The sequence below is a fragment of the Gopherus evgoodei genome, chromosome 3, assembly GCF_007399415.2.
Source record: "Gopherus evgoodei ecotype Sinaloan lineage chromosome 3, rGopEvg1_v1.p, whole genome shotgun sequence".
Taxonomy (NCBI): Eukaryota; Metazoa; Chordata; order Testudines; family Testudinidae; genus Gopherus; species Gopherus evgoodei.
This window is the reverse complement of record NC_044324.1, coordinates 101505683-101520409: the sequence shown is the minus strand read 5'-3', so window position 1 is coordinate 101520409 and position 14727 is coordinate 101505683. Positions and strand designations below refer to the sequence as shown.

The 14727-nt window shown below is 43.8% G+C and overlaps 1 pseudogene; it reads left to right on the top strand.

Annotated features, from left to right (window-relative positions):
• The first annotated feature begins 8955 nt into the window (after window positions 1-8955).
• LOC115649538 lies at window positions 8956-9088 on the top strand (annotated as a pseudogene).
• Window positions 9089-14727: the final 5639 nt, after the last annotated feature.

Genomic DNA, 14727 nt, shown 5'->3' with positions numbered 1-14727 from the left:
CAGTGCTCCTGGCTGACTTCAGGTGAGGCTGGCTGGGGGCGCCTGGGTGAAAATAGGAATGATTCTTGGTCATTCCCAGTAGATTGTACAGAACGGCTGGTAACCGTCTTCATCATAGCAACTGGGGGCTGAGCTCCATCAGCCCCCTCCCTTTCCTGTGTAAAGAAAAGATTCTGTCCTGCCTGGACTATCATAGCAGCGGCATACTGGGCTCCTCTCCCCCACACTGCTTAATGTCCTGCCTGGACTGTCATAGCACCGGGAGGCTGCCTCCCCTCATTTTATCTCACTAACAAGTCACTGTTCCTTATTCCTGCATTATTTATAACTTCATAACACAAATGGGGGGGACACTGCCACGGTAGCCCAGGAAGGTTGGGGGAGGAGGGAAGCAACAGGTGGTGTTGTTGCAGGGGCACCCCCCGTGAATGGCATGTAGCTCATCATTTCTGCGGGATCTGACATGGAGCAGCTGTGCTCTCTGATGCACTGCTTCTCTAATACACTTGCTCCATATTCTAGGCAGGACTGACTCTATTTTTAGAAACCATAAAGGAGGAATTGACTCGGGGAGTCATTCCCAGTTTTGCCTTTGCGCCCCTGGCCGATCTCAGCCAGGGGCACCCATAATAGCAGCAGACAGTACAGAAGGACAGATAACTGTCATCTCATTGCCAAATTACACTGGCAGCAAACGGTACAGACCGACTGGTAACCATCTCTGCTATCATGCAAAAGCAAATGAATGCTGCTGTGTAGCGCTGGAGTATCGCCTCTGTCCGCAGCATCCACTACACATACGGTGACTGTAAAAAAAAAAAAAAAAGCTGAATGGGCTCCATGGTTGCCGTGTTATGGCGTCTGCCAGGGCAATCCAGGGAAAAAGGGCGTGAAATGATTGTCTGCCATTGCTTTCCCGGAGGAAGGAATGAGTGACGACATTTACCTAGAACGACCTGCGACAATGATTTTTGCCCCATCAGCCACTGGGCTCTCAACCCAGAATTCCAAGGGGTCGGGGAGACTGCGGGAACTATGGGATAGCTACGGAATAGCTACCCACAGTGCTACACTCTGGAAATCAATGCTAGCCTCAGACCATGGACGCACACCGCCGAATTAATGTGCTTAGTGTGGCTGCGTGCACTCGACTTTATACAATCTGTTTTATAAAACCGGTTTATGTAAAATTGGAATAATCCCATAGTGTAGATGTACCCTCAGCTGCAGAGATACCATTTGGCAGCATCCCCAGGCACTGACAGAGCTGCCTCTGGGACTTGTGCTTAGATGCAGCTTGGCCTTGTGCACTTCAGAGCCTGCTTAAACCCTGTTGTTTTTTCATTTGCACTTTGACGGTTAGAAATTTACATATTTTCTTCAAGCACACAGACCTTTAAAAGGTTATGATAGAAAAGATTTCTCACAAGCCCATATGGATGTTTTCTAGATATTCAAATAGCTGCAGAGATGCTCATAAGCTGCCTAGGGTGCAGTTACACTAGCAACAGTACATGTCATGTATGTGATTGTGACATAACCCCCTGTTGTACACACCTAAACCACCAGAAGCACATGTCTGAAGGTGAGTAGAGGGCAAGTAAGCTAGCATGCCTCAAGAGTCAGGGTAAGAACACGCCTCATTTGTGGCACTACCCCAGACCCATGCCAGCTTTCAGCATGGACAGGGGTTACGGGCAAGTACCAGGTCTCAAGTTTCAGTAGTCCTCTGCCCTATTCCCACAATTCACTCAAGCCTTTACTTCCAGACCCTTAATTTATAAGAGTTCCTGTCCCCGCATTTTCACTGGTAGTTGCTTGCAGCACTGACCACATCAGACCATCTTTCCACTGCACTCTTTAGAGATCAATACAAGTGACAATGGATCCTGCTCTGAGGGCACCACTTGGCTGATCAGTGAGCTACACAATCCTCTGACTTCTCCTGGAGTGGCAGGTACAGAACCCCACACCCCAAGAACCCCTCACTGTCAATTAGCAAAAGGTTCACTGATGTGTAACAGCACCTTCTTATAGGCCTGACAAACTCACAACACCTTGCAGACAGCTTTCATGGTATTTGTCAGAAATGATGTAAGGTGAAGTCCCTAGCAAAAGCTTGTTTACTGAACTTTATAATGCTCAGGTTTCTTCCAGACGGAGGTGAGGTGTGTATCTCTGTTGAAATGTATATTAAGCATTGTAAGCCAACACAATGGAAGCCCCATTTACATTTGAAGTCAAAAGGAGGATAGGAAGTCAATGGGAGATGAGGCACAAGACACCAGAAAGTGAACCACAGGGGTTGCCCTGTCACTGGGCGCAGATAATGAACTTTGGGAAATGTAAGGAGAAGGCAAAAAGGCAGCCTGTATATCCTGCATCTGAGAAGGTCAATGGATAACGTGTTTACATTAATGAAAATGGAATCCCAACCAGCCTCGGTTGGAAATGCTGCCCAAAGGACATTTGCGGTGAGATAAGCTTCCTTAGATAGGCTAGCCTGTTCTGTTCAGTTTAATCTCTAGAAAGCATGTTATGATTTGCTCTGTAACCCTTCCATGTCCATTATCCTTACTCACTAGCTCTTAAATTTTCATCTATTCACTACAGCTATAAATCAGGGATGTGATGTTATCCAAGAAGCTGATCCTGGGTTGAATCATTCAAGCTAGTGGGTATGCTGTTCCTATGGGGACAGCAAAGCTGGTGTTACTGTGAGTGTTCAGTGGATACAGGGCTGAACGCTACCAGGGAATGCTTCAAAGAGGCTCGGGGCTGGGTGCTCCTATTGTTGACCTGCAAAGTAAGGGCTGGTGTAGCCCAGAGGAGATTTGTGTGGGTGGCTAACAGACTGGAGGGGTCCAGGAGCTGGGACCCAGTTAAGGGCCAGCAAGTTGATCACTCTCACTGGAGGCAGGGGGTTAGCAAGGTGATGCACAGTTCTGGGCATCCTGAGAAACATGACAAACATACACCTGTATCAGGTGGCTGGAGCAAGTGGACATTCAGCAGACTCTAGCCTAGTACCAGATATGGATCCAAGCACCTGAGGCTCCTCTACAGGAAGGTTAAAGACTCAGTCACTTTGGAAGAGCGTGTCATGCAAGCCCCTTCTACAAGGAACTTGACAGAGTGCGGTGAAGGGCTCCCAATACAGAACCTAAAGTGGCTTGTGAACCTCTCCTCAACCCCACCAGCTTCATTGTCCAATGGGATGCTGATGAAGCCAAGGCAAGGATGCATCAGGGACCAGGGAGGAAGCCCAGAAAGACCCTGAGGATGAGGAGTATGCGATTCTACACCTATGCCCAAAGAAGCAGGTTGAGGAAGCCCCTTGATGAACTGCAGGGAGGACCCTGAGCCTCAGCAGGAACAAGAACCTGAGACTGGTAAGTTACAATGGACCCCTAGCCTCCCCACCAATAACTCCTCTTGCTCTGGAACTAAATTCCTGATTATAAGATCCAGGGCATTTGAAGTATTCTGCACTGACTTTTCCTGCCTGGATAGATGATAAGCCATGCATTGCTATGTCTGTGTGTTTGAACTACCATGCTGAAGCCACAGCATTGTCACACCCCTTCCCCTTACCAAACTCTTCCAACTCCTCCCCCCTCCCTCCAGCTCCTGCTCGCTTTCACCCCCAAAATAGTCCCTGAGCAAGATGTAGTTATAAATCAATAATTTTACTGATTTCTGATTAACCATCATTATGCATTTGGCTTCTAAAGCTATTTCTGAAACACAGATTATTAATGAAAATCATTTTGCCCCTGGGTCTGTGCATTTCTTGGCTAGCAATCAGGCAGGGAGGGTCCTGGTTGGGGATGGGACCATTGTAGAAAACTTACAGTTGGTTGTCTAAAGTTAGTGACAGCTCTTCTGTCCCTTGGAAGATTACAGAATCTGTATTTCTCCCACCCTGTCAATCTTAAATCCCCTTCCAAATGGGAGCCACATGGAATGGAAGGGGAGGTAGAAGGCATTCAGGAAGGGGAAGGAAACCAGAGACAATTAAGGAACGCTTTGGTTGTCTGAAGAAAAGTTACATACAGCAGTCCTTTCTTCCTTGGAAGATAACACAATTTTTACCATTCCTGTCCTTGGTGTCTGGCCTCTACTTACACTGAGGCATATTGCACAAGTTGGGGGATACTGAGGTGGGAGACATACTGTGTTTGCAAGCTGCCAGTCCGGATATGACGTCCATTTGCGGTGGAGAGGCGATGGGCTTGTGGTGTGAGCTGAAACATCAGGGAACCAAATAAAGTTGTTGTGTCTTTCTTTCCTATTTAATTATCTGTAGGCAGGCACAGAGTTAGGATTTTCTGGTAATGCCAGCCATCCAAGATGAATGGTTCACATCTCACTTTGCACAGAAACTTCAAATGCTAGTTGAGAATATAGTCATTTTCCAGTTGAAAAGCTTCGCAGCCCTGTAAGTGCAGTTCAGCAAATTCCTGGTGTAGCAGAAACTCCAGCTGAGTCTTGAAGTGCAAATGACCTTCACGGCTGATCAAGCCCCTCCATTCAGCAATATGTAGAGGGGTGACCATAAGCAGAAACCTTTCTCTGGTATCGATGGCTAGATCTCCTCCACAGGACTGGAAAATCACCTCTCTTTTTCATTCTGGTACCTTGAAAACAACTAGTTCTCCAATTGTTGGCCAATTCTTTAAAAAAAGAAATTGCAAACTGGTAATATAGCCTCTAGAAGGATTGTCTTAATAGTCACTTTCCTGGAATGCTGAAAAGTATCCAAATCATGGCCTTCCACTGCAAAGTTATGTTATGTGGGGGCATGTCTTAGCTGCTTCCAAAGGAAAAATATATATATAATGCCACCCGTCTTTGAACTGGCAGGATCTTAGCTCTTCAGAGGGATCCATTCCATAAGGAGGGCAGGAGAAGCACCTCACAGACAGCAAAGGATGCTGATGGACCCGCTTATAGGGATAGACAGAGAGAACCAGGAGCAGTTTGGGTTCCTCAGGGCACAGGAGTATCAGGCGCCTCAACAGTAAGAGCCACTGAGGAACCGGTTCATAGCAGGAGACACACCTTAGGAAATTCCCTAGTGGAGAGAGTCATAGACCTGGTGGCCAAACAAGTTTGGAGTCCACCTGCTGCTGGAGCCACCACACCTGTCCATGAACTGCCACCACCATCTCACCTTCTATCTGCTGCTCAGGCTGCTGCTGAGCCAGAAGATCCTGTTTTAAGGGCCACCCCCCAGCAACTGACTAGGAGGAGCTTGCAAGACTCCTGAGACCTCATCCTGAATGACCAAGAGGGGAATGATGAGCCAGTGGGAGTTCGGGAACCCCACCTAGTGTCCGCTGTCCAAACCCTTAGTCCCCAATTTCCCTGTTATTCCTCCCCCCTCCCTTGTCAGGTGACGCGCAGGAAGACAGGTGCAGAGACATTAACATTTGGGTGGTGTTCCCTATTGGATTCCATTTGTACAGACTTGTTGTTGTTTTTTTAAATATTTCAATTACATGTTCTATCTCGTACGTTCAATAAATGTTACACTTTCCTTAACTTTTGGGTGGACCCTCCTTCCAAAGTATGATGAACTGAAGACGTTTGAAGGTTCGTTATTGCCCCCTCGCTCCCCGATTCACAGCACATTAAATCAAATGTTATATAATCAGCTAGTTCCATGATACTGCAAACACTTTTCTGTCTGTCCTCAGCCCTCCACTTCAGGTTCAGAAAAATTTGAAGTCCCAGGGCTACAAAGGAAGGTTGGGAGCAGTGCAATTAGTGTTGTGCTACTAACTACTAGTTTTCAACACAGAAGAAGTCTAAAAGGGGCAGATGAATGTCTTTATGGCTTAGTTCATATACAGAAAATCAAAACACAATTATAGTAACAATATAGGCAATTGCAGCATGTACCATTGCCTTATGCGGAAACAGCACTCCTCACACCCCCACCCCACCTTAATCAGTTTCAATTATAATAGGGATTAGTGCTCTATAATGGCCACTGAGTGCAATTAGCACTGCTGACAACAGTCAAAAAACAGACAGGTTGCTATCATTATACGAATGGCATTTGCCACATTGGCATCCAGACGGGTGTGCAGACAGTGCCAACAAGTTTAATGCACACTCCATGCAGCTACTGAGATTGTAATTGAATGCCCTTTTTCCAGGCTCGTTGATGTCAGGGTACATTTCATGAGCCAAGAGAGGAGGAGGTATGCAGGGGTCCCACAAAATAACAGTCGGCACAGACTCACCATACAGAGCAACCTCATTTCTGGGGAATAAAGTTCCTTCTTCCCCCTTCAAGTATAATCTCCTCAGCACCCTTGTGTCATGAACCTTTCCAGTGTTTCCCATGTTTGTATTCATGGATCTGCCTCTGTGGGCCGCTAAGCTTTTGAGAGCAAGTGAAGAGTACCCTTTTCGGTTCACATATTCACTTGCCTCTCGTGGTGGGGAAAGTACTGGAATGAGGGTGCCATTGACAGTCCCTGCACAGTTCAAAAGCCCGGTCTTCTGAAATTGTTTCCAGAGGCAACCACCTGGAGATAGATCTGAGTGTTAATTGACTCACAAACCTGAACAACGAAGACCCCAAGAGTGGACTTTCCAATCCTGGTTTGCAATTGACCTATAGCTCTCTGTTGTTGCCAGCTTCTACAAGGCAATAGCAACTCACTTCTGGATCAGTGTGGCTTCCCCAGATCAAGTGTTCTGGTTCTGAAGGTTTGGCACACGCTTCTCCCACAGCTCCATGAAGGTCTGTTTCCTCATTTGGCTGTTCTGAAGCCCTTGCTGGCCATCCCAGGTTTCTAAAATAATGTGATCCCACCCTATCATGTTAGATTTTTTTGCCCCAGAAGCACTGTCCACCCACAGACATACTGTGGCAATACCGGCATTCACCATAGAGGCTGAATGATTTGTCACTGATCTTCAAGGTCAGCCATCTTCAACTTATCAGAAAATTCTGCCTGAATTCCATCCGCCAACTGACCAATCACCTACTCCACTGCATAACAATTTGCCCCATACTAAGGAGTGCCAGCCAAACCAGAAGCAGCCCATTGCTCCATCTCTTCCACTCATTTTTCCAGGCATAACGGGAATGGTGATGTGATCCGCAACTGTAATCAGCAAATGTGTGAAGACTGGGGACAGTACCAGTGACACACTGCAAAGCGGTTCATAGAGTGATGCACAGAACCATGATTTACTGCTCCTGAGAGGGTAGCATTAATGTTGTGTAACAATGGCAGCAGTATGGAAGCAGGTATGTGCATGTACCTTGTGTTATACCCATGTCCAGCACACACATATATGGACACTCAGCATGGGATGGGCAGCATGCATGAGCATGTACAATTCAGTACTCGGGTATGCACGCAAGCATAGACATAACCTAAATCTAAATATGTTTTGTATGTTGAGGCTGTATATAACAGCCAATGATGTAAAATGATTGATAGATTTAGTACCCTGCCTAGAGTGACCAATGTGCATTTCAGTAAGTCCCATTTTCAAATGGATGTTTACAGAAACATATCAAACTGGTGTTTATAGATATTACACATGCTCTTCCCTAAATGATGTTACTTAGTGTTTGTAACATGATGAACTGATTAATAATACAAAGGCAGCACGTCACATTAACCTCTTCAGTATTTTAAAGAGGCATGAGCACATTCCAGCAGTGATCGGTAAGTAACCCATTAAAGAAAGGCAGCCTGCATAACAGCAGTACCCACAAAATCGACAATTCCACTAAAGTGAAAAGTGAAACAGGGTGATCATTATACTAATTAGTAATAATAAAAACAATTAAACTTTGCCAGTTTGATGAATGCTGCAGGCTTCAGCAGCACCAGTTTAGACCATAACACCCTGACAGCTCCAAGATGACTGATTGTAAAGACTTTTTATTAACTGAACCACCAATAAACATAAATCAGTCTTGTTTCATGTCCTATTTCTAAGAGTATAAAAATGCTGGAAGCTAACTGATTAGGCAGAAGACGGATGTTTCTGCCATAAAATCTGTTCACATCATTAAATAAATAGTTACTGCACTATGGAAACACAGGATTTTTCTGATAATCCCAAAGAATTATTATGATGCTTCCTCCACAACCTTCCAAAGTGAGGATTACCCATTTATCCTCTTCTAACCTAGCAGTATGCTCCTTTTTCCAAAGTGCAGGGATTTAGCCTCTGATTAAAGAGGTTGACTTGGTTACATATTTTCAAGGAACCACAAGAAATCTTTGCATATTGATTATTTGATCCACTTTATCTTAAGCCCTTCTTTCTCTTTCTCCCCACTGTCCCACCTCAAGAACACACACATACTTTGCAGTTCATTTTACATCTCTCCTTCACACCCGAGAACAAACCACCTGCAAAATAGATTTGCACAAAAGCTTGCAGCTGCCTTCTTACATATCCTCCCATTTCCCATACACACCTCAAAACCTCAGGCAAGTCGCCCTAGTGACTCAGTCAGTCTCCGCTGTCGCAAGAGAGAGGGAGTTTTTGGACAGAAGCACAATGCCATTTCAGACTATGATTCTGAGATTTGTTCAACTGAGCCAATGGAACAGCCCTGACAGAGCCATTAGCGTAGAGCATTTCAAATGTTCCCACTGACGATGGGGGAAGGCTTAATTTCCTTTTGGGGTATGGCTATACAGCCTGCTTGTTTTGGCAGCAAGCAGTGTATGTGCCTGCATAGCTCCCCCAGCACAGGTATAAATAGCGGTGCAGCTGGTGAGCACGGCTTGGTCGAGTGGTGTAGCCAGAGTCTTACAGTAGCACACCTGCTCCTCCCTCACTATGGAAAACAGTGAACGTTTGGGGCATAGTTCATTTTGTAGCTTTGTGAGTACATCAGTCCAGTTGATCATCCAAAGTGTTACATTATAGGATCCCATCAATACCATTAGCCTTGTAATTCCCCCTCATGTGCAGTGGCAGTATCATAACCAATGAAGTTAATCTGAGGTATGATTATTGCTAGTTGAAAACTTGATCTGTATATTAGCTGTATTTTTAAACCCCTGGGATGTTTTGCTGGATTGTATTTGAATCTTTTTTTTTTTTTTTTACTCTGTCCTGGGGCAGAGTTGAAGAATGAAATGTACTCATGGAACAAACACTATGTTGGATGTGGCAGCAGAGCTAACCAGAAGATTCTTATTCATCCATTAAAATAACACTTTATATTCTATGGTGCTTTGCATCTGGAGATCAAAGCAATTTACAAAGGTGGCCAAGTATGAGCCCCGTATTTACAGCTGAGGACACTACAGCAGTGAGGGAAAATGATTTGCCCAAGGTCACACAGCGAGCCCGTGGAATCACTGACACAGAGCCCAGATCACTTGACTCCATCCTGTGCTCTAGTTACTAGACAATGTTGTTTTTTTATTGTAAAAGCTCCAAAGTTTTTAAAGTTCTTTCATAAATGACATGATCCTAAGTGATTTCTATTGATTTCCTGTCACATTAAGTAGGAGATAGTAGACTCACCATTTCTAAACATGCTATTAGTGTAAGGATTTGATATTTATACTTACATTTTATCTATAATGTAAAGAAATATGTATTGCTTACATCAGTGTCCAATGATAATTTCCTTTGTATTTATGCATGTCAGCTATGAAAATACATAAAGCTTGAAGCTGTGACATAAGCTCTCAAGTTCCAGGAAGTGGTGTTGAGGATGGTGCTGTCATTGACTAAGATGGGGGCAAATGATGGAAATGTAGGGACTGGGGCTGATATTTCTTAAATAAATAGAATGTGGGATATTTTCAGTTGTATGGGCGCTTTTCAGGGAACCCAGGTGTAGAGGCAACCCTGGGTACAGGTACTTCTCCCAGCACAGTACATGCAGAACAAGAGTCACACTCTATCTGCCCTCTGTCCCCTTTCTCCTACATTGACAGCAGCTTGCTAGGAGACCCAGCACTCTCCTGAGCTGCCAAAACCCACAAGCTTTTTCAGCTACACGGGGCTCTTCTTCAGGCAAGTGCTGGGATGGTTGTCATCAGGGTCTTTTTGATAGTTGTTTTAGGTTTCTGCATGACCGCTAGGTAGGCTTTCTACTTTTTTTTTCTTCCATTTTGTGGGAGCATGTAATGATTTTTTTGTTTGAGATGGTACCTTCTGGAGTATGTAAGGTGCCGGGGATGGTTCTTCAGTTTTTCTGTGGTCTTTCTGCAGAGCTGTTCAGCATATTTAGAGTTGTATGTCGTGGCCAGGGGGTTACAGATAAGTCTTCTGAAGATGTTTTGTTTGTTGCATACATTCAGGAAGTAGATGTCACCATTTAGTCTGGCTTCTTTCTTCAGATTGTAAAGTTTCCATTTTAAATGGCAAAATTCAATATCTTCCATTGTTGTTTCCAGTGTTGTTGTATTTTTTATTGAACCAACTTCTGTTGGTGGAAGGTACAAGCTTTTGAGTCACACACAGCTCTTCTTCAGATCCTGAAATAGGGCCAGTAAACGATATTACCTCACCTACCTTGTCTCTCTCATATCCTGGGACCAACAGGGCTACAGCAACACTGCAAACTGTGGAAGATATTGAGTCTTTTTAAGTCTAGTTCAATGCTTAAAGATGGATCAGCCAGGAGATGGGGAAGGGATGATTCAGACTGATATTGAGCGAGGTGGTAAACTGAGTTGACAGGGCAGATATATGTTGTTTATATCGTTTACTATGTTTGTAGAACATACATGCAAATCACACAGCAGTTTGGATAGTGTCCGTCAGGGAAACTAACATCTGGTGGTTTGTACACCAGATCTGGAGATCTGTAACTTGTGGACTCTGCTGATGCTTTCTCTCTTTGATGGCTATGCCTGACCAAAGACCTGTTGGAACTATGGCAATAATGTGACTGACTGTAAACTTGGAGGGAGTCTCTTGAATCTGGGTCCACAAAGCTTTATTATTTATATTGCAATAATGTCCAAGATGTGCTAAATGCATTCCAAACGCAAAAGGAAGACACAGGTACTGCCTTGAAGAGCTCACAGTTTAAAAAGACAACAAAAAAACCTGGGAATTTTAAAAATAATCAAATAAAACTTTGATTTATGTTCAGTAGATTGTTTCCCTGGCATATGGCACCCTCCCCGAGTTGAACTCTTTCCTGGCCATTCAGAAACTAAGACCATGTTATCATATATCTCTTGTAATAGCCAAAATAAACAAGCACTGGTTGACGAGTGTATAAAGCAGGTGAATCAGTAATAACTACTTTGCCTGTGCTAGACAGAAACATCAAAGGCTTTATTTTATTTATTTACTAAAGCTCAATGGACTTTGATTCTCCATGTTTATAACCTATCGTGACCTGAAAATAATGATGAAGGACGTTGTCCCTTTCAGCTGCTGACTATAGAAAGCCTGGGTTTAAGAGAGAACCTGCAGCAGCCCAAATGAGGCTGGTAGCTTTTCAAAAGCATAACACTCAGAGATCCCACAGGGAATGAGACAAGTAATGCACAGCCCTGCTCAACCAGCTGGGCCAGGAAGTGGCTTTTATTTCCCAGTGTGAGAGAGCAGCAAAGGCATTGGGAGGACAGATGCTGAAGGAATATAAGGGACAAAAGGGTGGAGGGATGGGATTTCATAAAAAATAATTGAATTACTTTTAAATTAAACAAAATAGAAGAACAGATGTGAAGGGAGTTGAAGCTCCTCCTTGGATTGTGTCCCCTAAGTTTTCCTGTACTCACATTCAGTTTGAATGTCACCTTACTTATTCATATTATCAAAACCACACCAACTAAGCAACAAAATACTCCAGGCACTTTATTGCTGGCAATTATTTACATAATGTGTGTATTATTGGGGAGAGTGGGGGAAAGGGAGGAACTTATGACTTCAACCACCAAAGAGGTGACTAAATGCTGAGAAAACAACAGTTTGGATTTCTATAATATCTCGAATAACTGCTGCACTTCTATAGCATTTTTCACTGCAGGATCTCAAAGAACTGCTTCAAACACCAAGAAATGTACCCATATGAGCAAACATCAATATGAAGAGAGGTAAATGTGATCCCCACCTCACAGACAGGGAAACTGAAAAACAGAGAGAGATCAAGTGACTTGCCCATGGTCACACAGCAAGTGATGTCAGAGCTTGGAAGAGCACTGAGCTCTGCTAACTCCCAGTTCTGTTTCTTAACAAGATAATGATTGTTGCTGTGGAATACAAATGCAAGGCTGGGTCAAGCTCAAAAGGAGGTTGTGCCTGGAGAGGTCATATAGTCAAGTGGCTCAAGCACTAGGCTGGGATTCAGGAGATCTGGGGGCACTTCCTCAGCTGGTATAAATTGTCACGATTCTATTGATTGATATCAGATGAGGATCTGCCTTGGGGTTTTATTCCCTGCTTTGCTACTGACTGGCTGGGCAAGTCACTCCCTGTGCCTCTGTTTGCTCATCTGCGAAATGAGGACCAATTACTATATTTGTCTGTCTTGTCTAATTAGAATGCAAGCTTTTGGGGGCATGAACTCTCTCTGATTCTGGCCTGGTTTACATTAGGAAATTAGGTCAGTATAACTATGTCATTCAGCGGTGTGAAAAATCCACACCCCTGAGTGACTCAGCTAAACCTATCTAACCCCCCCAACATAGACAGTGCTAAAGCCACGGGAGAATTCTCTTGTCAACCTAGCTACCACCTCTCAGGGAGGTGGAGTACCTACACCAATGGGAGAAGCTCTCCTATTGGCTTTGGTAGTGCTTTCACTGAAGCGCTAGAGCGGCACAGCTGTGACGTTTTAAGTGTAGATGAGCCCTTAGTGTTTGTGCTGCACAGTGCCTGCTACAATGGGCCTCCAATCTTGCCTGAGACATCTAGTGTTACCATAATACCAATTTTCAAAAAGGTTCTGCATTTGGATGCTTATCTGAGTGTTTGGGCTGCACAAGTAGCAAGACAAGTCACTCCCACCTTCCTCACACAATCCCCTTGCTTCCAGGCTGTCCTCAACCCATCTAGGCTGGGGGACAATAGCTGGAAGTTCTGGCAAGGTGTGTTGTGGCCCCTGCTCTCACTTTAGAATTGAATTCAGTGTTGAGGAAGGTCACTCATCACAAGAGAAATGTTTAAAAATTGCTAAGAGGTGTGTTGGTCAGGACATCATCATCCATGTGCATTTACTAATGAGACAACTCTATTTATGTGCCAAACCTATTTCTTAATCGTTTTCTGCTAACAGGAAAATCCTGCTACTGCTGGAGCTTTGCCTACACGCAGTTGTCAGCCAGACATTTCCTGTCAAGCAGGCGTGACAATGCTGGCCTAACCCTTGCCCCTACAAGAATACACACAGGAATGATGAATTCAGCACAGAGAGGGGAAGTTGGGCTCTTAGTGTAATGCTTTTCATGAGCTGAACTCTCCACTCACTATAAAAATTAACATGACTGTAAATCAGGATGCACAACCTTTTCCTAAATATTATTTGCTTAACACAGATCAGCCTGCATTTTAATCAGTAGCTCCACAGACAGTTTCTGATTCTAAAAGTATTTTAGACAGGGTACTAAAGAGAAAAATCTGTAAACATAAACTCAGTCGCACATTTTAAATACTCTGCCCCATTTGCAGTATTTATTATTCTAATAAAACTTGCCTTTCTGTTGGGATTGGAGGTGGTGAAATATTTCTATCTTCCACCCCTTGCCTGTCTTATCTATCTATTTAGAGTATAAGCTCTTTAGGTCAGGGAATGACTTTTATTGTGTGCATGTAGTGTACCTAGCCCCAAACATGGCCAAGGCTTGTAAAAGCTATTGCAATATAATATAAATAACAATTACTCTCTCCATTTTTTCTCTTGTGGAAGAGAACTATTTTATTGGTCTGTCTCAGAGACTAATAGAACCAATAGGGTTTCAGAGAATTGCTAGGAAAAAAATGCTGTTCATCCAACAGACCATTACTGATAATATGGTAGGACATTGCAATTATTTTGTCTTTGACACAATGGTTCCTAAAGGCCTGCTTCCCTGGAGTCATTCTCACAAGTATTCCATTCTTCTTCCTTTTTTAAAATCAATTTTTAATTGAAAACTTGATTTAAAAGCTGCATAAGTATAAACAGAATGGTGCCATACAGACAGCAATGTAATTACAGAGAAAAACTGGTCTTGTGGCTGAGGCGATGGATTGGAACACAGGAAATCTGAATGCAATTGGTTATAAAAGAGCATGATATTCCAGGAATGAAGAACCTCTGTCAAAGCAGTTTTTGCAACAGTTAGAGGAGAATATTAATCTAATTACCTGGAAGGGGTAAATCTGAAATGATATTTTAAGTTGTGTCACTAGACACAATAAGGAATTAGAACAATTCAGCATGTATAACCTAACCTTGTTACAATCTTGATTAGGAAAAAATGATTATTAGATCTCTTCTCTACCTTTCTGATGATCCTTATATCTGGCTCAGCAGTACTCAGTGCAGATCCCACTTCTGCAATTCCCCTACACTGCTAGATGCTGCTTTGGCCCTTGGAACAAATTAGAGCCATCGTAGGACTGCTTTGACTTTCATGAGATGGTAACGGTCCCTAACGGGGAAGTTATGCCTCTTGAGGATTGCCAGAGCACAGCACCAGTCTGACCAAACCCCTGACATTCTTTTATGTCACCTGGTGATCAGGGGCGGCTCTAGCCATTTCGCTGCCCCAAGCA